Source organism: Agelaius phoeniceus, unplaced genomic scaffold, assembly GCF_051311805.1.
Source record: "Agelaius phoeniceus isolate bAgePho1 unplaced genomic scaffold, bAgePho1.hap1 Scaffold_283, whole genome shotgun sequence".
NCBI lineage: Eukaryota > Metazoa > Chordata > Aves > Passeriformes > Icteridae > Agelaius > Agelaius phoeniceus.
In genome coordinates this window covers 46949-68773 of record NW_027509923.1, presented here as the reverse complement: position 1 = coordinate 68773, position 21825 = coordinate 46949, and the positions used below count along the sequence as shown (strand labels likewise).

Here is a 21825-nt window from a genome sequence, read left to right as displayed (position 1 = left end):
TTCTCTCTGCCCCTGTGTCTATTACAAATTCCAATTCTTATTCTTGGGGACCCACTTTTAAAGTTGTCACAGGCTCCAGATGGTATTTGTTCCCCCCAGAAAATTAGAGCTTATGACCTCCCTATTCCTCCTCTGTGCCCATCTCTTTAAAGATTTTCAGATCTTCTGCTTACTTAGGACCATTTTCCTATTTCTCTTAAGTTTGTTTATCTATTTAGATGCAGTTTCTTCTTTCCCCTCGAAAAGCTGTCCCTTAAAAACCTTTTTTTTTTCCCCTGCATTTCGCCTTTGATCTGCTGTCGCATTTATTCCTTTGATTATGTAATTACAATAATTATTCACGTGTTTACTCCCCTCCTCATTATTTTTACCCCACTCAGGAGGTACAGTTGGCATTTTGTCTTCTCTGGGGGTCCCCACAGATTATCTTTTTTCCTAAGCTTTTATTTCAGCTGCTCTGATTAATTGCCTTTCTTCCTGAGAAAAATATTATTTTCATTACAGACCACATCTCTTCTGAAGTATAAATGTTTGGACCTAAAAATTGGTCTAATTGTTCAGCTATGCCTACGGGATCCTCCAAATATCCCTTTTATTTATTTCTTAAAATTTCAGACCTCAGACGAAGTCAAAGGAGCATTTACAAACCCTGGTCCGCCCCCTCCTATGGGAGCCTCTTTTAATGGAAATAGACTAATCCCTTGTCAAGGTTTAGGGCAAATTTGGAGGAGAATTTCCAAATTAGGGCTCCTCCAGTAAGCAAACCCACACAGCCCCTCCCCCCAACCGGTTCGGGCAGGATTCCTCGGAGAGGAGTGGAAAGAACCTGTTTATTTAACAAGCACAGCACCCCCCAGCACACAAAATGAACAATACCGGATGGCACCGCTCTGAAAAAGATGAAAAATTCAGAAAGTCTCTCTTGGGGGGTGGTCACTCTGTTCTCAGTCCCTCCGGCGCTGGGGCTGCTGCTGCAGGCCAGAAGGTGCAGGGTCTTGGTGCTTCTCAGGTCTCAGTCCGGAGCAGGTTCGAAATGATCAGAAAAAGGAAAGGAGAACCCGTCCAGGAAGAAATTGGACAGTTTAGCTAAACTAGCTAAAGAGCAAAAGCAAGCAGAAGCGAAGCAAGCAAGAGCGAGAGAGCAAAAGCAAAAAGCAAAAGCAGCAAAAGCAAAAGCTGCAGTTTCTGTGTCTCGCCAGGCTGATAAGAAAACCAAAACAAAACTTTCCCGCTTCAGAGCCAGTCTTAAAGGTACAGAACATAATATCCAACATTAACAGAACACATGAATGGGGATACAAGCATCATAACGTCACCCTAGGACATTCCACCCCTTATCCCCATATCATCAACATACTACCACACATCATGCATTTATTCACACAAAATTTCCATCTGCTCCCCCACAATTTACAAGCAATACCCATCATGCCCTCATCACATCCCCACACTGGACCACTGAATCCAGGCCCTATACTACAGAGCGGCAGGATTTCACCCCTTTCACTTTACTCACTCAAAGCTCCATCTATCACTTGCTCAGACCTTCGACACTTGCACATCTCCTTCTCCATCTTCCACTTGCCCAGACCTTCATCACTTACACATTTCCTTCTATCTCATGTCTGTATGGTGTAATGTACAGACAATGGCAGTAACATCCAACAAACAGTGATATTGCATATCATTCTCACCCCACAATCAGATCTCCCTGAGGTACACATCGTGTTGTTCCATCTCTTTGCATTATCCACCATGTGCAACCTGTTCCCTGAGCAAAGACAACCCCACGAATGGGTTTGTCTGTACTCAAGGCAGAATTGACCCACACAGTCTTCCCTAACAAACCTCTGACACGTACCACTGGGACTTTATCTCCATCTATTACATTCAGGGACTCAGACCGGGCAGGACCTGCTCGGTTGGTGGAACCTCGGGTGTTAACTAACCAGGTGGCCTTTGCTAAATGCTGCTCCCAATTTTTGAAAGATCCCCCACCCAAAGCTTTCAGCTGGGTTTTTAGTAGTCCATTGTACCTCTCCACTTTGCCTGCAGCTGGTGCATGGTAGGGGATATGGTACACCCACTCAATGCCATGTTCGCTAGCCCAGGTGCTGATAAGGCTGTTCTTGAAATGAGTCCCATTGTCTGACTCAAGCCTCTCAGGGGTACCATGTCTCCACAGGATTTGGTTTTCTAGGCCCAGGATGGTGTTCCGGGCAGTAGCATGAGACAGAGGGTAGGTTTCCAACCATCCAGTGGTGGCTTCCACCATGGTCAGCACGTAGCGCTTGCCCTGGCGTGTCTGGGGCAGTGGGATGGAGTCAATCTGCCAGGCCTCCCCATACTTGTACTTGGACCACTGCCCACCGTACCACAGGGGCTTCACTCGCTTGGCCTGCTTGATGGCAGCACACGTCTCACAGTCATGGATAACCTGTGAAATACTGTCCATGGTTAAATCCAGCCCTCGGTCTCTTGCCCACTTATAGGTGGCATCTCTGCCCTGATGGCCTGAGGCATCATGGGCCCATCGAGCTAGGAATGACTCTCCCTTGTGTTCCCAATCTAGGTCTATCTTTGACACCCCTATCTTTGCTGCCTGGTCTACCTGCTCATTGTTTTGGTGCTCCTCATTGGCTCTACTCTTGGGGACATGGGCATCTACATGGCGGACTTTCACAGGTAGCCTCCCTACCCTGGTAGCAATATCTTTCCACTCATCAGCAGCCCAAATTGGTTTTCCTCTACGCTGCCAGTTAGCCTTTTTCCACTTCTCCAGCCATCCCCACAGAGCATTGGCTATCATCCATGAATCAGTGTAGAGGTAGAGCTTTGGCCATTTCTCTCTTTCTGCAATGTCCAGGGCCAGTTGAACGGCTTTGAGTTCTGCAAGTTGACTCGATCCACCTTCTCCTTCGGTATCTTGTGCAACCTGTCGTGTGGGGCTCCATACGGCTGCTTTCCATTTCCGGTTTATCCCTAAGATGCGACAGGAACTGTCAGTGAAAAGAGCATAGCGTGTTTCCTCTGGGGGCAGTTGGTTATATGGAGGAGCCTCTTCAGCCCGTGTCACTGGTTCTTGTTCTTCATCTGTGACACCAAAATTCTCACCTTCGGGCCAATTTGTAATTACCTCCAAAATCCCAGGGCGATTCAGTTTATCTATAGGGGCGCGCTGAGTGATAAGAGCAATCCACTTGCTCCATGCGGCACTGGTGGCATGGTGAGCGGAAGGAACCTTGCCTTTGAACATCCACCCCAGCACCGGTAGTCGGGGTGCCAGGAGGAGTCGCGCTTCTGTACCAATCATCTCTGAGGCAGCTTGGACTCCTTCATAGGCAGCCAAGATTTCCTTCTCTGTGGGAGTGTAGTTGGCCTCAGAGCCTCTGTAGCCTCGACTCCAAAATCCCAGTGGTCGACCCCGAGTCTCCCCAGGCCCCTTCTGCCAAAGGCTCCAGGACAAGCCATTGTACCCAGCTGCAGAATAGAGCATGTTCTTCACATCTGGTCTCATCCTGACTGGGCCAAGAGCTACTGCATGAACCATCTCCTGCTGGATCTGGGCAAAGGCTTGTTGCTGCTCAGGGCCCCCGTGGAAAGTCTTCTTCTTGCGGGTGACCAGGTAAAGAGGGCTCACGATCTGACTATACTCAGGAATGTCCATCTTCCAAAAGCCTATGGCACCTAGGAAAGCTTGTGTCTTTCTTATTGGTGGGTGGAGACATTGCTGTGATCTTGTTGATGACGTCTGTAGGAATCTGACGCCGTCCATCTTGCCACTTCACTCCCAGGAACTGAATCTCACCAGCTGGTCCCTTTACTTTGCTCTTTTTAATGGTGAAACCAGCTCCCAGGAGGATTTGGATGATTTCCTTTCCTTTCTCAAACACTTCCACAGCTGTGTTCCCCCACACAATGATGTCATCAATATATTGCAGATGTTCTGGAGCCTCACCTCTTTCCAGGGCAGTCTGGATCAGTCCATGGCAGATGGTAGGACTGTGCTTCCATCCCTGGGGCAGCCGGTTCCGGGTATACTGCACTCCCCTCCACGTGAAAGCAAACTGAGGCCTGCATTCTGCTGCCAGAGGAATGGAGAAAAATGCATTGGCAATGTCTATAGTGGCATACCACCTCGCTGCCTTGGACTCCAGCTCGTACTGGAGCTCTAATACGTCTGGCACGGCAGCACTCAGCGGTGGAGTCACCTCATTCAATGCACGGTAGTCCACAGTCAATCTCCATTCTCCTTCAGATTTTCGCACAGGCCAAATGGGGCTGTTGAAGGGTGAGTGGGTCTTGCTGACCACCCCTTGGCTCTCCAGCTCACGGATCATCTTATGGATGGGGATCACAGCATCTCGAGTGGTTCTATACTGTCGTCGATGCACTATGGAGGTGGCAATTGGCACTCGTTGCTCTTCTCCCATCAGACATCTTACTGCAGATGGATTCTCAGACAGCCCAGGCAAGGTGTTCAATTGCTGGATGCCCTCTGTCTCTACAGCAGCTATCCCAAATGCCCACTTGAGTCCTTTTGGGTCTTGGAAATACCCACTTCGAAGGTAGTCTATGCCCAAAATACATGGGGCCTCCGGGCCAGTCACAATAGGATGTTTCTTCCACTCATTCCCAGTGAGGCTCACATCAGCCTCCACCAAAGTGAAATCCTGGGATCCCCCTGTCACACCAGCAATAGAAACAGACTCTGTCCCCACATGTCTCGACGGAATTAATGTACATTGCACGCCAGTATCAACCAAAGCTTTACGCTCTTGTGGTTCCGATGTGCCAGGCCAACGAATCCACACAGACCAGAAAACACGATTTTCCCTGGCCTCTACCTGGCTAGAGGCAGGGCCCCTCTAAGCCTGGTTATCCTTCTTTCCCTGGGCATATGTCTTGGATGTTCCTTCAAGGGGATCAGACGTGGCATCATCAGCATCATACCTGGCGGTTCGGCTACGGGCAACTGGAGCCGCTTTCTTCCTGGCGGCTTCCTTCAATTCACGCACCCGTCGTGCCAGAACAGCAGTAGGTTTTCCATCCCACCTCCTCATATTTTCTCCACAGTCACGCAGGTAGAACCACAGCTCTGTTCGTGGGGTGTACCTTCTCTCGCCATCTGGGAAACGTCTGCCTTGGATACCAGAACCTCTGATCTGTACTGCCGAGATTTGGAGAAGGTCTTCTTTAATCTCCTCTCTGAGCTTCTTATGATTCTCCTCTATCTTGTCCTCTAAGTTCTGCAGACGTGTTTCTACCGCTGCAATTCTGGCATGTGTTGGGCCACGCACAGCATCTGCATATGCTCGGAGCTTCCTTGCCATATCCAGCACAGTCTCGTCCCTCTCATCCCGCTTCATTATGGCTAGGGCAGAAGCATATTCGTGCGGCCCAAGTCGCACAAGTTTCCGCCACATCACAGACGTGCGTGGCACCAAGTCTGGGTTCCTAGTTGTCACATCGTCTGCGAAGATAATCTCTGCCACTGCCATCTCTCTCAGGCGTTGGATCCCTTGCTCTATGGTCTTCCACTGTGTCTGTTGCATATAAAGATCATCTGCACACAGGTATCTTTGTGTGCAACACTTTCCAAGACCCGTGCCCAGAGGCTCTGAGGGTTTGCCCCCCTCATCATTCCTTGGTCAATGACAGGATCATGTGATAGGGATCCCAAATGCCTCGCTTCCGTGCCATCCAGGATCGTAGCCTCGCCTGCAGCATCCCAGAGACGGACTAACCAACTAATTATAGATTCATCAGGTCGTCGGGTGTAATCCTTCCGTAAGCCACGAAGGTCCTTCAGGGAAAAGGACTCAATATTTGCATCTGGTCTTGCACCTGCTGCTTTGACTCCTGATTTTATGTCAGGAGGCATTGAGGTTCCTTCTGCTGCATCATCATCATCATCATCATCCACTGGTCGATTGGTCTTGTCCGTGCATTTCCCACTTCTAGTACTGGTAGCAACAGCCATTGGTTTAGCTGCTGGCTCAGGCTCACTGGCTGGTTTGGCTGCTGGCTTTGAGCCTGTGGTGTTGGCTGCAGCCTGAGTGACTGGGACAGCTGCTGATTTATCTCCCTGCTCCCCTGCCTCTGTCTGCTGTCCTACAGTCTCCAACAGAGTGTGATAAGCACAAGCCAGGGCCCAGCTCACTGCAATGACCTTTCTCTCCTTAGGCTCATCCTGGTATTTCTCTTTCAGATATTTCCCCCCTCAGCTGGCGTCTGAATTTGTTTATGGGGAAAATCCCAGACTATAGGGTCAGAGAATTCCTTCAGGATTTGGCCCATTTCCTCCCATTTCCCACACCACTCAGGATGTTTCACACCTGGGTCTACTACTGAGTCAGGGGTCTCATCAGCCCGTCTAGAAATCTCAGCCCTCATTCTGGAGAAGCAGCAGACTGTATAGAAGAAAGTTACCAGATTGAATACCAGAAAGATGGTTTCTTTAACATTCAGGGGAAACTGAACATCCTTTACTACTGATGCAACCGATTCATAGGAGAAGAAGGAAAGCAAAGGCTGAAAACCCTCATTCCCTGCTGCTCCTCCTCTAACAAACTGGACGAATAACCATTGCCAAGAACCATTCATACCTGGAGCAGACCCCAACATGTTTATAAACTTCTTGCACATCATTGCCATCAAGCCCAGCAGGATAGCTATTCTGGTCACTGCCCCTCTGCTGTAAAAACTACGTATGAGGGACAATACTAGAACTATTTCAGGATAGGAAAATAAACCTAGGGACCACAGAGGTATTAAAATCTCGAAAACCCTAGGGACCAGAAGCACATGCAAGCCTTCACCCCAACACTCATCATGAATTCAAAAAGCATGGCTATTAACTGCATCAAACAAACAGAGAGTAATGGCAACCAAAATACCCTCAAAACAGGGTTTTTCCACTCACTCTCTCGAGCCAGCGTTGGGCACCAAGATTTTGTCAAGGTTTAGGGCAAATTTGGAGGAGAATTTCCAAATTAGGGCTCCTCCAGTAAGCAAACCCACACAGCCCCTCCCCTCAACCAGTTCGGGAAGGATTCCTCGGAGAGGAGTGGAAAGAACCTGTTTATTTAACAAGCACAGCACCCCCCAGCACACAAAATGAACAATACCGGATGGCACCGCTCTGAAAAAGATGACAAATTCAGAAAGTCTCTCTTGGGGGGTGGTCACTCTGTTCTCAGTCCCTCCGGCGCTGGGGCTGCTGCTGCAGGCCACAAGGTGCAGGATCTTGGTGTTTCTCAGGTCCCAGTCCGGAACAGGTTCGAAATGATCAGAAAAAGGAAAGGAGAAACCGTCTAGGAAGAAATTGGACAGTTTAGCTAAACTAGCCAATGAGCAAAAGCAAGCAGAAGCGAAGCAAGCAAGAGTGAGAGAGAGCAAAGCGAAAAGCAAAAGCAGCAAAAGCAAAAGCCGCAGTTTCTGTGTCTCGCCAGGCTGATAAGAAAACCAAAACAAAACTTTCCCTCTTCAGAGCCGGTCTTAAAGGTACAGGACATAATATCCAACATTAACAGAACACATGAATGGGGATACAAGCATCCTAACTCACCCCAGGACATCCCTTTATCCCATTCTTTTTGGATTTTTATCTTCCATAGCTTTTCTCCCGTATTTTTAGGAAGAATCAGGAGAGGGCTTTCTTTTACCTGAACTTTTAGTGTTTCGATAAGGTGATTCCTTTAGAGAGCCGGAGCTGTGGTTACCAAGGGAATGGAGCTCAGGGCAGGACGGGGGAACTCGGCACAGCTCAGGGTCTGGATGCTCCAAAGGCGGGGTCTGCAGGGGGAATCACCCGAGGGGATCGGCACAGCTCAGGGTCTGGGTGCTCCAAAGGCGGGGTCTGCAGGGGGAATCACCCGAGGGGATCGGAACAGCTCAGGGTCTGGGTGCTCCAAAGGCGGGGTCTGCAGGAGGAATCGCCCGAGGGGCTCGGCACAGCTCAGGGTCTGGGTGCTCCAAAGGCGGGGTCTGCAGCCGGGATCGCCTGAGGGCGAAAAGAAGAATTGCGAAAAGCAATAAGGGACGGTGGTATCTGCTCCCCATATTTTAAGCAACTGCTGAAAAGGACAGTCCTGGAAGGACATACACTCACACCAAATGACTGTAAAAATCTTGCTAGTATAATTCTCACAGACTCACAATTTATGCTGTGGGAACTCAAATGGAAAAGGCTGCTCACAGGGGTACTAGCCACTTATAGACACAGTACACGATGCAGACCTTGGTACCCTTGTCACGTCTAAGCTGACTGGTGACCCTCCTGATGATCAGAATGATCATCGAGTGAATTTACCCAAAACAGCGTTAGATGACATTAAAAAGACGGCTCGCAGAGCCTTTTTGCAAATTCAGCCTGCAGGAAGTTTTGAAAAAGCCTATAATCTGATTAGGCAAGACTCGTCTGAACCATTTACCACATTTGTGGGCCGGGTAACGCAAAGAGCAGAAAGACAATGCGGCGATGATATAGCTCGCCCAATAATGACACAGGACATTATTGAAAATAATGCCAATGCAGAATGTAAAAGAGTTATCAAAGCCCTAGGAAAAGAAAAACCCACAGTGCCTGAAATGATGGATGCCTGTAACAAAATTGGGAGTCCACAGCAAGTGGCAATTATCCAGGCAAATGAACTTGGAAAAACTCTAGGAGAAAAAATTGAAAGGGCTCTTACAGCTCAAGCAGCGCAAGCAGTCGCACAGGCAGCACAAACAGAAGCTTTACCTGTAAATCAACCAAAGACGAATGTCCGGGTCGCTTTAGCCAGGTCCGCAGGCTCCGATACCATCCGTCTATCTGACACAAGCCCTGACAAACCTTGTTCAACCTGTCTAGTTCCCTTTCCCAAAGGGTTTTGATAATGTTACTCCTGATAAATATTGGCCATATGGTGATCATCACATATCTCCAACTCCCAGCCAGAAACACCAAACTTACATTGCTAATTCTAAAGCTGATAAATCTGACCTTCAAGAGCTAGAAATCCTAGGCTCATTAACTATGGATACCTGTTACTTCTTTCATTTCCTAGGAGAAGACGGCCCTCATTTGAAGGTTACCCCATATCACCCAGCTTACAGCAATATGACTTCTCGTCCCCGTCCGTCCCGACCGTGCTACCCCCCCGATGCTCCTACAGGTAAAAACTCACTCACTAGCAGGAAAAATCCTTCCAATGCAGTTTTTTCTATTTTTATCCTCTGAGTGTCCAACTTCTTTTGCTAAATTGCTACAGAGTTGAGCTCAAATTACCATTTCTGACCAGTGCAGAGACAAATGATGAAACATTCCCGAGTTATTCTTACTCTTCATCTTATGGCAGTACCAGCCAGCACTCAATTTGCATGATCTAACCAAACGAGACATTTCACAGAAAAGCACTTTCTATAGCAATATTGAAAAACTATAGATTGAGGTAAAACCATCAAGTTTCTGCCTTCACTGGTGCAAAGTCACATGTTGTTTGAAGAGCATCCCACTGAATTTTCTAAAGATGTGTGAATGTGTCATCTGGACCACAGGAGATAAAGCAGGGTTCAAACACTGAGCAAAACTGAAGTTAACAAACACAAGGTTCATCAACCTTGCAATAGAAGCTTGCAGAAATCTTTCAAGGCTCATCCAATAAAGCCCCGTGGCACTTGGTTCTTCCCCCTCCTCCCAAACCTCCATCCGTCTGAGCCAGCATCAGCGGGAAATTTTGCACGGAAGCTTGCCAGATAAAATAGCTATATCATCTGCCATTAGTTTTAGAGAGTTCTTCAAAAATAGGTTAAAAATTATTTTATCTATTATTTTTTAGCTGTGTCCTAAGTTAGGGATGGGCCAAGTCCTGTGTCTTGGTCTCACAGAAAGGTGGTTCACGTGTCCTTTAATATCATATGTGCAAATATTTCCAATCTGCATTCTGCCTTATCAGAAGGCTAATTAATTGCTTTATTATACTATAATACATTACATCTAAACCCAATCTGCCAAGTACTCAACCCCGCACACAACTCACGACCGTTACCCAACAGTCCCGACACGTACACACGCTTGGCCCCGACAGGCCAAGGAAACAAAACACCATCACTTTGGGTGAACAATCTCCACGCTGCATTCTACTTCGGCACAAACACAGGCACAGCAAATGAGCTAAGAATTGTTTTTCCTTCCTCTGAGGTTCAGAGAATGTGAATCCCAGACATATTCTTGGGGAGAATTGTGCCTTGCTTTTCTCTGTGAAGAGAAATGCGGTGACAGGTGCACCCTGGCCTCCAGGGCAAAGAATCACGGAATGGTTTGGGTGGGAAGGGACCTTGAGGTTTATCTTTGATTTATGCAACACTTCAACAGGCAAGAGGGGGCTCATCTGCTTCAGAGCTGCTTGCTTTTCTCACACCTTTCACAAGCAAAGCCTGAAGCAAACCCTCCCGAGTTGCCCTATCGACCAGGGGACCCCTCAGCACTCGGCGACGCTGCCAGCAAAACCTCAAACTTTTACTCACACAGGGACGAGGCCGTGCACTTGGTGGTAACCCAGATTCTCTTTTTCCCCACAGAATCCTCAAACTTCCTTTTTTCTCTCTGCAGGCCTTTTTGTAAGCACACCGATTAACAGACTACACAAGTTTCACCAGCAGACTTCAGCTAAATCCAAAATTGGTTTCTACCCCGAGTAAAATTTGCAACCCCCTGTCTCACCTGCGATGTTTGGAATTTTAGGAGGTGGCAGCCCACTGGAGATCAAAGGTCCCGGGCAGGGTGCAGGCCCACGGACACAGATGCCATCCCTTTTCCACGGGAAACAAAACTCATCACCCCAGTTTCCTTACATCAGTTTGCCAAAGACGTTCGGCACTCCCAGGTCACTCAGAGTTCTCGTTGCTGCAGACTCGGTCTTGGAGTTACGCTTCCTCCTAACACTCACCTCCTCACCTCAGCCCCCTGCTGCTGTGTCCCCTTCTCCGCCCCTAACCCTACTCCATTTTCCAGCCCGCCCTTGCTCCATCCCTCACTCAGGCCTTAACCCGTCCCACCGCACTTCCCGCTCCATCCGTTACTTCACCCACCGCCCACCCGTGAGTCCCCTGCAGCAGCACGCAGGAGCCCGAACCCTCGGAGGACGGCGCAGCTCTCGCAGCAGGACAACACCCAAGCGAGACAGGCAGGGACAACGTCTGTGGGCCGCAGGGTGTCACAGGGGGCTGCGGGCTGAGGGGAGGGGGCTGGAGGGTGACACAGAGGATGGGGGGAGCTGAGAGGCAGAAGGGGGCGTTAGGAGCAATGGGGGGCTCCAGGGTGGCACAGAGATGCTGAGAGGCTGGGAGCGGGGAGCCTGAGGGTGACAAGAAAAGGGTGAGGGGAAGCAGATGCCTTGAGGGGCAGAGTGGGGGCTGCTTGAGGGTGACAGGTGAACCACCCCTCACACCACCCCTAACCAGGTGGAGAGCGCACGGTGGAGGCCAGGGGGCCGAGGGACAACGTCAGAGGTCTCGGGGTGGCACACAGACATTGCGGGCTGAGGGCCAAGGAGGGGGAGGCTTGACAGATGGAGAGCTCACACCGAGGGTTAGGGGTACAAAGGACACAGGGTAGCAGGTAGGGTTAGGGTACAGGTGCAGCAGCCCTCAACCCAACCCCAAGGTCACCCTAAAGAGCACCCCTAGGACCCCAGTTTTCCCCAACAGCAGCACAAGGCAGTAACCCCAATGCTGGGACAGCCCCAGAACTCTCCAGCAGCTGCAGGCAGCAAGCCTAATAAAAAGGTAGCAATGATGTTTGTGGTCTAGAGAGTGACAGGTAGGAGTTGGGGGCTGAGCAGTTTTTTAGGGGTTTTTTTAGGGTTTTTCTCACGGCTTTAAAAGGATATTTTAGGGCTTTTTTGGAGGAGTTTTCCAGGAATTTTCTGGGAACATTTAGGATACTTTTAGGGCTTTTTCAGGGCTTTTAAAAGATTTTGTTAGGGTATTTTAAGGGTTTTCTTAGTACTTTTAAGAATTGTTTGGGGGGAGGAATTGGGTGTTCTTGGGGGTTTTTTAGGACTATTGAGGGTATGTGGAGGACTTTTTAGGGCTAGGGTATTTTTAGGGTTTTTGAGGGAATTTTTTAGGCTTTTTTAGGGTCTTATCAGGGCATTTTAAGGATTTTTGGGGTATTTTTAGAGCTCTTTTTGGACTATTTAGGGTATATTTCGGGATTTCTAAAGGTTCTTTGGGGATTTTTAGGGGTTTTTTAAAAGTAGGATATTTCCAGTGTATTCTAACAGCATTCTGAGGCTGTTTTTAGGTTTTCATGGGGTTTATAGGACATTTTGAAGATTAGGGGGTTTTCAGGGAATTTTTAGGTTTTTTTAGGGTTTTTCATGGCACAACACATGGAGGCTGAGGGGCAGCTCGAGGGGCACTGTGGGGGCTTGAGGGTGACAGAGGCTGGGAGCTGAGGGAGGAACAGGGAGAGGGGACAGCGGGTGACACACAGAGATGCTGAGGTGGCAGGGGCAGCTGTAGGGTGACACAGAAGCTGGGGGCTGCGGGGCAAAGGAGAGGGGTCAAGGGTGACACACAGGAGCTGAGGGCTGGGGGGCAGAGGGACCGGTTGAGGGGTAAAGGGAGAGGGCTTGAGGGCTGGACAGTCCAGTGGAGATCAGGGGTGCAGGGTACAGCTGTACCACCCCTCAACCCAGCCCTAACCTCAGCCTAGGCAGCCCCCCTAAAAACAGCCTTTTCCCCCAACAGCAGCACAACCCAGCAACCCTAACAGCGAGACCAGACAGCAACCCTCACACAGCAGCACAATGACAGAACCCTCAGAGGACAACAGACCCACTGCAAAAAGGTAGGGACGACATCTGTGGGCTAGACAGCAAGAGGTAGAGTTCGGAGACTGAGCACGTCTTTGTGAGGCTTTTTTTCCAGGACTTTTAAAGGTATTTAGGGGATTTTGGAAGGAACTTTTCTAGGATTACTTAGGGTATTGTTGGGGCTTTTTCAAAGCCATTTTATGAGTCTCTAGCATATTTTGAAGATTACGGTCAGGGTCAGAGAAAACACCCTCTGAAAAGGCAGAGTTTTAGGACTGCAGTGGAATGCTTTAGAAAGGGGCCAGCAGCGGCACAGCGGGTCGGGTCCCACGCCGCCAGTCCGAAGGTTGTAAGTTTTAGACCCAGCTAAGTTGTTGTGGTTAGGGTTAGATGCCCTCAGCTATGGTCTGGGAGAACTTCAGCACAGAAAAACTCACCCCCCGCGTCTCCCGACGCCAGTTTGCAGGAGGTGCTCGGCACTGCCAGGGCAGCCCGAGTTCTCGGCGGGGGCAGCTTCGCTCCCGGAGAAATCCCGCGCCGGCCCTCTTCCCCGTAAAGCCAAACTCAGCCCCGCTGCGCGTCGACGTCCGTTCGCAGGAGGCACGTGGCACTCCAAGGGCGGCGAGAGTTCTCGGCGTCGGCAGCCGCGGTCCCGGGCACACAGAGAGGAAAGACGGTTAATTTACTTAGTAAGGGAAGTCTGGCAGCCCATGGTTTAAGGGGCAGACGAAGGGCTGTGCAGGGGAAGGAACTCCTCACAGGACCTTCCTTCACCTCAAGCCCACTCCAAGGTCTAGCAGCCCCTGTGTGCCCAGCTGCTTTCAGAGGGTTACCCAGTCACACCCGCACAGGGAACTGCTAGTCCAGAGGGGCTAACGGGGGCATCCCAAGGGTCCCTCCAGGAACTACGGTCGGAGCATCCAGCACAGACTAGGGAGCAGCCGGACCCACCCGGGCACGGAGCATCACTTTGAGAAAATGCCAAGGGAAGAGCCCTTTTGCCAAGGGGCAGCATCTGAGCAGGCCAGGCAGCATGTGGGGTTCCAGGAGAGGGCTTTCAACTTTCCCCTTTTACTGTGCCAGTCCCTCCCCAGGGCCCCCAGACCCTCCACAGCACTCCCAGAAAGGAGAGGGGTTATTAGGAGAAAAAGGGTTTAAAAAAAAGGGAAAAAGCTTCCTTTTCCTTAATTTTTTGTGTTCAAACTGGGAGGAAGTCTGCTTCCCCTACAATTTTAATGGTCTCAGTTGAAAGAATCCCTGCCTTTTCTATGCTGTTTAGGGTGTTAATTGACAGGGAGTCCTCATTTTCTATTATTCCCCAGTCTAAATAGAAGGGGAAAACCTTGACAATGTTTCTTATGGGTTTGAATTAAGGGTAGCCAGCCCCTTTTTATTGTCCTGAGGCCTAAATTGAGGAAGAAGCCCAGCTGTACCCTCCATCTTAAGAGTTTGAACTGAGGGAAAAATCCCTCTTTTTTCATCCCTGGAGAGATTTAAAGAGAGAGGAAAACCCTTCTTTTCCCAGAACTTAAGGAGAATAAATTAAAGGGCAGAAACTATTTATTTGCTATTGTGTTAGTTTCAGTTGAGGTAACTGCCCCATTTCCTCTGTTTAAGGGGTTCACTGGAAGGAAGCTCTGCCTTTTTCAGCATTTTAAGCGTTTAAAACTACATTTCACAGCCCTTCTTTCTGTGCCATAGGACCAAGTATCTCAGAGCAGGGTGAGCCTGGCATGCACTTAACCCTTACACTGCCTGGAAAGCTTTTATTTGTCTTATTTTTACTTACAATGTAGTTAGGCCTAATTAGAGGTCCCAAGGAGACTTAGACAATTTTCCCCACCCAGCTTAAACACACGTGAAATACTACTTAATAGCCACTAAGGAATAATTATGAAAGTTAACAGCAAATTACCAATTTATCTAGTTATGCTGCCTAAACAGAAACTTTTATTTCTTACCAGTTTTCTGCCCTTTTGCTCCAAATACTTGTTGCAAAAAAAAAAAAGCACTGATATTTTTCTGGAGAGCTTTCCTCTATAACAAGCCCTTTTCTCCCCTTGAAAGCAAGTCAGAGGAGCCAAACACCTGCAGCCGCTCTGAGGGTTTTTATACCCGGTGGGATCGGCCCCCTCCCTTTTCCCGGGTGCCATGGGAACGAGAGGCGGGCACCATCAGGGGTATATTAACCCCAGCCTTTGCTCAGGGCCTTCATTCCCCCTCTGGGATGTGCTGGGATCACAGCTCTCCTCTCTTTTCAGGTAAGAGACTTTTTCAGCTTCTTTCAGCTTGTTTTCAGCAGGTGTTTCTGGGCATCTAAAGCAACAGAGGCTTTGAAGATAGTGTGAACAAAACAGCCTGGAATACAGGGAGTATTTAAGCTCACAATTTTGGGTTTTGTGTTTAGGGGTGGTAAAGCGCATTTGTAATTTCTGGTTTTGTTCTTATTTTGTTCTGTATTTTTTTCAGGAGGATTGCAGCTTCCAGAGGCTCCAGGTTGTGTCAACTACAACACTTTTTTCAGCAGATTCATTGTGTCACAAGAAGGATCTGCCCAGGGTCCAAGGTGATGTTTGAGATTGAGGCTTCAGGTGAGTTGAGGATTGTGACTGGGAGAGGGAGGCTGAGCAGGTATCCAGTTAGGAGTTATTGTTGGGGGGGTGGTTTTGAAGGCAGCAGGGTGAGAAAGGGTGTTTATTTGAGCCCCCCACCCAAGGCCTTTTAGAAGCCGAGCGGAGGCATTCACACATCTTACAGCACACAAGGGCATCCACTGTACTCACAGGAATGCCATTTCACTTTGCCTTTCTCTAACCCAGGGGCCACTCACAATAATGGGCACAGCCTTGGAATCAGGATGAAGCCGGAGCCTGAAGGAGCCAGGCACACTCAGGAGAGGGCAAGTATCTGACTCACTGGGATTTGGCCCACATACCTCTGAACTCATACTTTGGTTTTGTTTTTCTTTATTGTAGCTGACCGAGAGGCTAACAGGCGATCACGGGGCCCTCCGAGGCAGACTCATTTCAGGCGCAACGTGGATCCACATCACCGATCATCCAAAAGATAAGTCAGGGCCACGGCCTGGAGATGGCACAATGGGAGAGCAGCAGGTCGGGAGTTCCTGGGACAGATTTAAAAATTAGCAGAGGGAAAAGCAATCTTCTCCAAGGGGCCTCTTAGGACAGCTAAAGGGAGAGGCTCTACTTGTGACGGCAGCTTTCAGGCGGGCAGCGCAGAACAGTTCCGGTCCACGTCGTGTTGTCCGGCGTACCGTGTTACCTAGCGTGTCTTTGGGGTCCCTTTTGCCTTTTCCCCTCGAGACCCTCACCACAAGCATGCTGTGTTGTGTTTGTCGTCCCCCTGTTTGTCACGTTCCGTGTCACGGGTGTCCGCACATATTTGTGCCGGAGCTGCTCTGCCCTGCCGCATAGCCTGCTGCAAGAGGACAAGTCCCAGGGACTTGCAGTTTGTGGGGCGTTGCCAGACTCTAGATGATATTCCTAGATAGACAGGAGATGTTTGGAGCTGTGAAGTTATCCTGCAGCCCTTTGACCTTTCTCCTCACTTTCTTTCAGACGCAGAAGGATAAAATCCAGGGCAAAATCCATCCACCCATCCCGAGTGAGGAGGTTCCCCCGAGCAGGTCAGGCACTGTTTGTCTCTGCAGGGGGAGTGTAAGGTGTGACTCTGTTACAGCTCTGTGCTTTTTCTTTTTAGGAGGTAAAGCTGGATATCGGCAGTCAAGGTGAGGTGGGCAAGGTGAGCATTGAGTAGGGTACAGAAGCAGTTGTTATTGCTCCAGTCTCACTTTCCAGTGCCACTCTAAGCATCTGTTCCTGTTTTTTCATCAGCCTCGGAGCGCGGCCAAAGGGTGCGGCCCCAGGAGCAGGGTATTCTTAGGAGAACGGTGAGTAGCAGAATTGTTGGGTTTTGGCCAGTGTGCTGCAGAGATCATGCATTGATATTTGCATTTCTTTCATGTAGCTGACTGAGAAACAACAGGGAGTTGTTGAACAAGAGTCCCAGCAGGAACTTCCCAGATGTTGAGGCTGCTTTCTTTTGCACCTGACACGGACCCACATCCCCAGCTGTGCGAGAGATAAGTAGCGGGGTACAACCCAGAGAGGGGATGAAAGCAGGGGGCTGGTTTGGGAATTACTGGGAGGGGTTTTTGAGTCCCCTTTGGAGATGGGGGCTGTCCATGAGGCGGCCCCTTAGGCCCCATAAAAGCAAAGCCTGACTTGGCATCACAGCGCTGAGGCGCGCAGGGCAGAGCAGTCCCGGTGTGTATCGTGTCACTTGTCTTTTGTGTGTTATGTGTGTTTGGATATGTCATGTCCTTTACCTTAGGCCTTGGAGGGGCCTGTCAGAAACCCTGGCATCATTGTTAGCATCTGCGATCTCTGCATTCCTCGGCCTGGCAGCCAGGCCATAGAACTTTTGACTCGGGAGCTCAGACAGGCATCAGACTCTCTTGTCTCTTTAGAAGCATCCGGTCAGGTGTCTTTTCAGGTCTTGTTCTGAGCTGTGTGGGCAGCTCTGCCCCGCCAGGATCCATTATGGCGGACTAGGACTGGAAAGAAGGCGAGGACAGGTAGAGGCTTCTGGCCGTAGGATTCTCGGGCATCCATCTTTGCAGTTCTTGGAATAAATCATTCGGTTAGCATCTTGTTCCTCCAGGTTTCTCTGAGCCTCATCAGCTCACCATCGGTCTCCCCTCGGTCATCTCCTTTTGCATTCTCTCAGTCCTCGCAGCCATTTTCCTTGCCCAGTGATTTCTGTCCGTGTTGTGTCCCCGTTGTCTGTCACGTCCTGTCCCGTGTCACGGGTGTGTGCACACACATTTGTGCCGGAGCTGCTCTGCCCTGCCGCATAGCCTGGTGCAATAGGAGAAGTCCCGGGGACTTGAAAGTTGTAATGTGGGCTGTCCTTGGACTCTAGATGCTATTCCTATATTGACCTGAGGTGTTTGCAGTTTTTGAGATTTCCTGCAGGTTTTTGACATATGTTCTAACTTTCTTTCAGGTGCAGATGCATTGCATCCATGGCAGAGCCCCCCATCCTGGGTGAGGGTGTTCCCACAAGCAGGTCAGTCACCATTTGTCTCTGCAGGGGGAGTGTCAAGGGTGACCCTGTTACAGCTCTGTTCTTTTTTTTTCTTTTTAGGAAGTAAAGCTGGACCCCAGCAGTCAAGTTCAGGAGAGCAAGGTGATCAGTAGCATTTCTTGTTGTTAAGGTCTCAATTCCTGGGGCAAGTCTAAGTCTCCATTCTCTTTTTTGTGCCTTAGGCTATCCACTCGGAGCACGCCAGGCTCCCATCCCCAGCGGCCGATGGACCGGGTTTGCCGCTCTCATGGGCCCTGTGTGCCGGGTCAGGAACCGCCGAGGAGCTGCGGTGAGTCGGGGAAGTAGGGAGGAGGAGCGAGGGTCCCCTCAGGTTTCAGCCGTGCCAAATCACCTCATCTCCTCTTAACCCAGGCACCCCCTGTGACGACGGCCTCGGTCTCCGAGCGTGCCCGATGGCTGCGGCCCCAGGAGCCGGGCATTCTTAGGGGAACGGTGAGTGGCAGAATTGTTGGGTTTTGGCCAGTGTGCTGCAGAGATCATGCATTGATATTTGCATTTCTTTCATGTAGCTGACTGAGAAACAACAGGGAGCTGTTGAACAACAGTGCCAGCAGGAACTTCCCAGATGTTGAGGCTGCCTTCTTTTGCACCTGACACGGACCGGCATCCCCAGCTGTGCGAGAGATAAGTAGCGGGGTACAACCCACAGAGGGGATGAAAGCCGGGGGCTGGTTTGGGAGTTACTGGGAGGGGTTTTTGAGTCCCCTTTGGAGGTGGGGGCTGTCCATGGAGCGGCCCCTTAGGCCCCATAAAAGCAAAGCCTGACTTTTGATCACAGCGCTGAGGCGCGCAGGGCAGAGCAGTCCCGGTGTGTATCGTGTCACTTGTCTTTTGTGTATTATGTGTTGTTTGGATATGTCGTGTCCTTTACCTTAGGCCTTGGAGGGGCCTGTCAGAAACCCTGGCATCATTGTTAGCATCTGTGATCTCTGCATTCCTCGGCCTGGCACCCAGGCCATAGAACTTTGGCCTCAGGAGCTCAGACAGGCATCAGACTCTCTTGTCTCTTTAGCAGCATCCGGTCAGGTGTCTTTTCAGGTCTTGTTCTGAGCTGTATGGACAGCTCTGCCCCGCCAGGATCCATTATGGCGGACTAGGACTTGAAAGAACGTGAGGGCAGGTAGAGGCTCCTGGCCGTAGGATTCTCGGGCGTCCATCTTTGCAGTTCTTGGAATAAATCATTCGGTTAGCATCTTGTTCCTCCAGGTTTCTCTGAGCCTCATCAGCTCACCATCCATCTTACCTCAGTCATCTAATTTTCTGTCCTTGTGCTCCTTGCAGTCATCCTTCTTGTCTTGAGATTTCTGTCCGTGCCGTGTCCCCGTTGTCTGTCACGTCCCGTCCTGTGTCACGGGTGTCTGCACACACATTTGTGCCGGAGCTGCTCTGCCCTGCCGCATAGCCTGGTGCAATAGGAGAAGCCCTGGGGAGTTGAAATTTGTAATGTGGGGTGTACTTGGACTCTAGATGCCATTCCTATATTGACCTAAGGTGTTTGCAGCTTTTGAGTTATCCTGCAGGTGTTTGACATATGTTCTAACTCTCTTTCAGGTGCAGATGCATTGCATCCATGGCCGAGCCCCCATCCTGGGTGAGGGGGTTCCCACAAGCAGGTCAGTCACCATTTGTCTCTGCAGGGGGAGTGTCAAGGGTGACCCTGTTTCAGCACTGTTCTTTTTCTTTCTTTTTAGGAAGTAAAGCTGGATCCCCAGCAGTCAAGTTCAGGAGAGCAAGGTGATCAGTAGCATTTCTGGTTGCTGAGGTCTCAATTCCTGGGGCAAGTCTAAGTCTCCATTCTCTTTTTTGTGCCTTAGGCAATGCACTCGGAGCCTGCCAAGCCCCTGTCACCAGCCGGCCGATGGACCGGGTTCCCTGCACGTGTGAGCCCTGTGGATGCATTACAGGACCTGGTGACGAAGCCCTGAACTCTTCTATTTAAAGGTGCCATCCAGGTGGCCTTGGGCAGCTGCCAAGGAGTTGCGGTGAGTCAGGGAAGTAGGGAGGAGGAGCGAGGGTCCCCTCAGGTTTCAGCCGTGCCAAATCACCTCATCTCCTCTTACCCCAGGCTTACCCCGTGACAATGGCATCAGCCTTGGAGCGCGGCCGAAGGGTGCGGCCCCAGGAGCCGGGCATTCTTAGGAGAACGGTGAGTGGCAGAATTGTTGGGTTTTGGGCAGTGTGCTGCAGAGATCATGCACTGATATTTGCATTTCTTTCATGTAGCTCACTAAGAAACAACAGGAAGCTGTTGAACAACAGTGCCAGCAAGAACTTCCCAGATGTCGAGGATGCCTTCTTTTGCACCTGACACGGACCGGCATCCCCAGCTGTGCGAGAGATAAGTAGAGGGGTACAACCCACAGGGGGGATGAAAGCGGGGCGCAGGGTAGGGACCCACCGGGAGGGGTTTTTGAGTCCCCTTTGGAGATGGGGCTGTCCATGAAGCGGCCCCTTAGGCCCCATAAAAGCAAAGCGTGACTTTGGATCACAGCGCTGAGGCGCGCAGGGCAGAGCAGTCCCGGTGTGTATCGTGTCACTTGTCTTTTGTGTATTATGTGTGTTTGGATGTGTCATGTCCTTTACCTTAGCCCTATGAGGGGCCTGTCAGAAACCCTGGCATCATTGTTAGCATCTGTGATCTCTGCATTCCTCGGCCTGGCACCCAGGCCATAGAACTTTGGCCTCGGGATCTCAGACAGGCATCAGACTCTCTTGTCTCTTTAGCAGCATCCGGTCAGGTGTCTTTTCAGGTCTTGTTCTGAGCTGTGTGGACAGCTGTGCCCCGCCAGGATCCATTATGGCGGACTAGGACTGGAAAGAACGTGAGGGCAGGTAGAGGCTTCTGGCTGTAGGATTCTCGGACATCCATCTTTGCAGTTCTTGGAATAAATCATTCGGTTAGCATCTTGTTCCTCCAGGTTTCTCTGAGCCTCATCAGCTCACCATCGGTCTTCCCTCGGTCATCCCCTTTTGCATTCTCTCAGTCCTCGCAGCCATTTTCCTTGCCAGGAGATTTCTGTCCGTGTTGTGTCCCCGTTGTCTGTCACGTCCTGTCTGTCCTGTGTCACGGGTGTCTGCACACACATTTGTGCCGGAGCTGCTCTGCCCTGCCACATAGCCTGGTGCAATAGGAGCAGTCCCGGGGACTTGAAGTTTGTAATGTGGGGTGTAGTTGCACTCTAGGTGGGATTTGTAGCTGGACACAAGATATCTGGAGCTCTTAAGTTATCCTGCAGCTCTTTGACTTTTGTCCTAACTTTCTTTCAGATGCAGAAGGATAAAATCCAGGGCAGAGCCCCCCATCCCAGATGCGGGGTTTCCCCCGAGCAGGTGAGTCCATGTTTCTCTCTGCAGAGGAAGCATAAATGGTGGCCGTTACAGCAGTGTTCTTTGTCTCTCTTTTTAGGAGGTCAAGGCCGAGAGCAGCAGTCAAGGCCGAGTGGGCGAGGTGAGCATTGAGTAGCGTACAGAAGCAGTTGTTATTGCTGATGTCTCAGTTTTGGTGCAGCTCTAAGCATCTCCTATTTTTTTTTTTATTTTAGGTGATCCACTTGCCATTTATCCTGGCCGAGCACGCCTATGCCAGGTGGGTGAGAGCTTAAGGTATTGGTGTGGCATCCTTGTCAGATTTGGGAGGTTGTGTTTTCACAGTATCTCAGCATGCTTTTCCGCTTTGTTTCATTGCAGGTGCTGTTGCTGCCCTAGGCATGCTAAGGAACGGAGGAGGGCAGGTGAGTCGGGGTTTCGGCAGGCTGACCCATAGGTGAGCGTTACACAGCAGCATGCTAAGCGTGTACCTTTTCTTTTTGCAGGCATATTCCGGGCAGCCTCCGGAGCGAAATCAAGATTTGAGGTGAGCCGGGGCAGCGGTGCGGAGGAGTCCTGGGGA

The 21825-nt window shown here is 50.2% G+C and overlaps 2 long non-coding RNA genes across 3 annotated transcripts in view; one reads left to right on the top strand and one right to left on the bottom strand.

Moving 5' to 3' along the window:
• Nucleotides 1-21825, top strand: part of LOC129130715 (uncharacterized) — a 41916-nt gene that overhangs the window by 17471 nt on the left and 2620 nt on the right. The window contains exons 1-12 of one of the 2 annotated variants that reach the window (XR_013180584.1): nucleotides 16659-16716; nucleotides 16794-16920; nucleotides 17835-17897; nucleotides 19628-19670; nucleotides 19751-19918; nucleotides 20002-20082; nucleotides 20160-20286; nucleotides 21204-21266; nucleotides 21343-21384; nucleotides 21479-21522; nucleotides 21624-21667; nucleotides 21749-21789. This is a non-coding gene — a long non-coding RNA (uncharacterized LOC129130715). Of the gene's footprint in view, nucleotides 1-16658; nucleotides 16717-16793; nucleotides 16921-17834; nucleotides 17898-19627; nucleotides 19671-19750; nucleotides 19919-20001; nucleotides 20083-20159; nucleotides 21267-21342; nucleotides 21385-21478; nucleotides 21523-21623; nucleotides 21668-21748; nucleotides 21790-21825 lie in introns of those variants that run through there. The other variant, XR_013180585.1, reaches the window with a different exon arrangement.
• The window catches only part of LOC143693107 (uncharacterized), a 29979-nt gene continuing 15221 nt past the window's right edge, over nucleotides 7068-21825 (bottom strand). The window contains exon 2 of the long non-coding RNA XR_013180586.1: nucleotides 7068-7316. This is a non-coding gene — a long non-coding RNA (uncharacterized LOC143693107). The remainder of the gene's footprint in view (nucleotides 7317-21825) is intronic.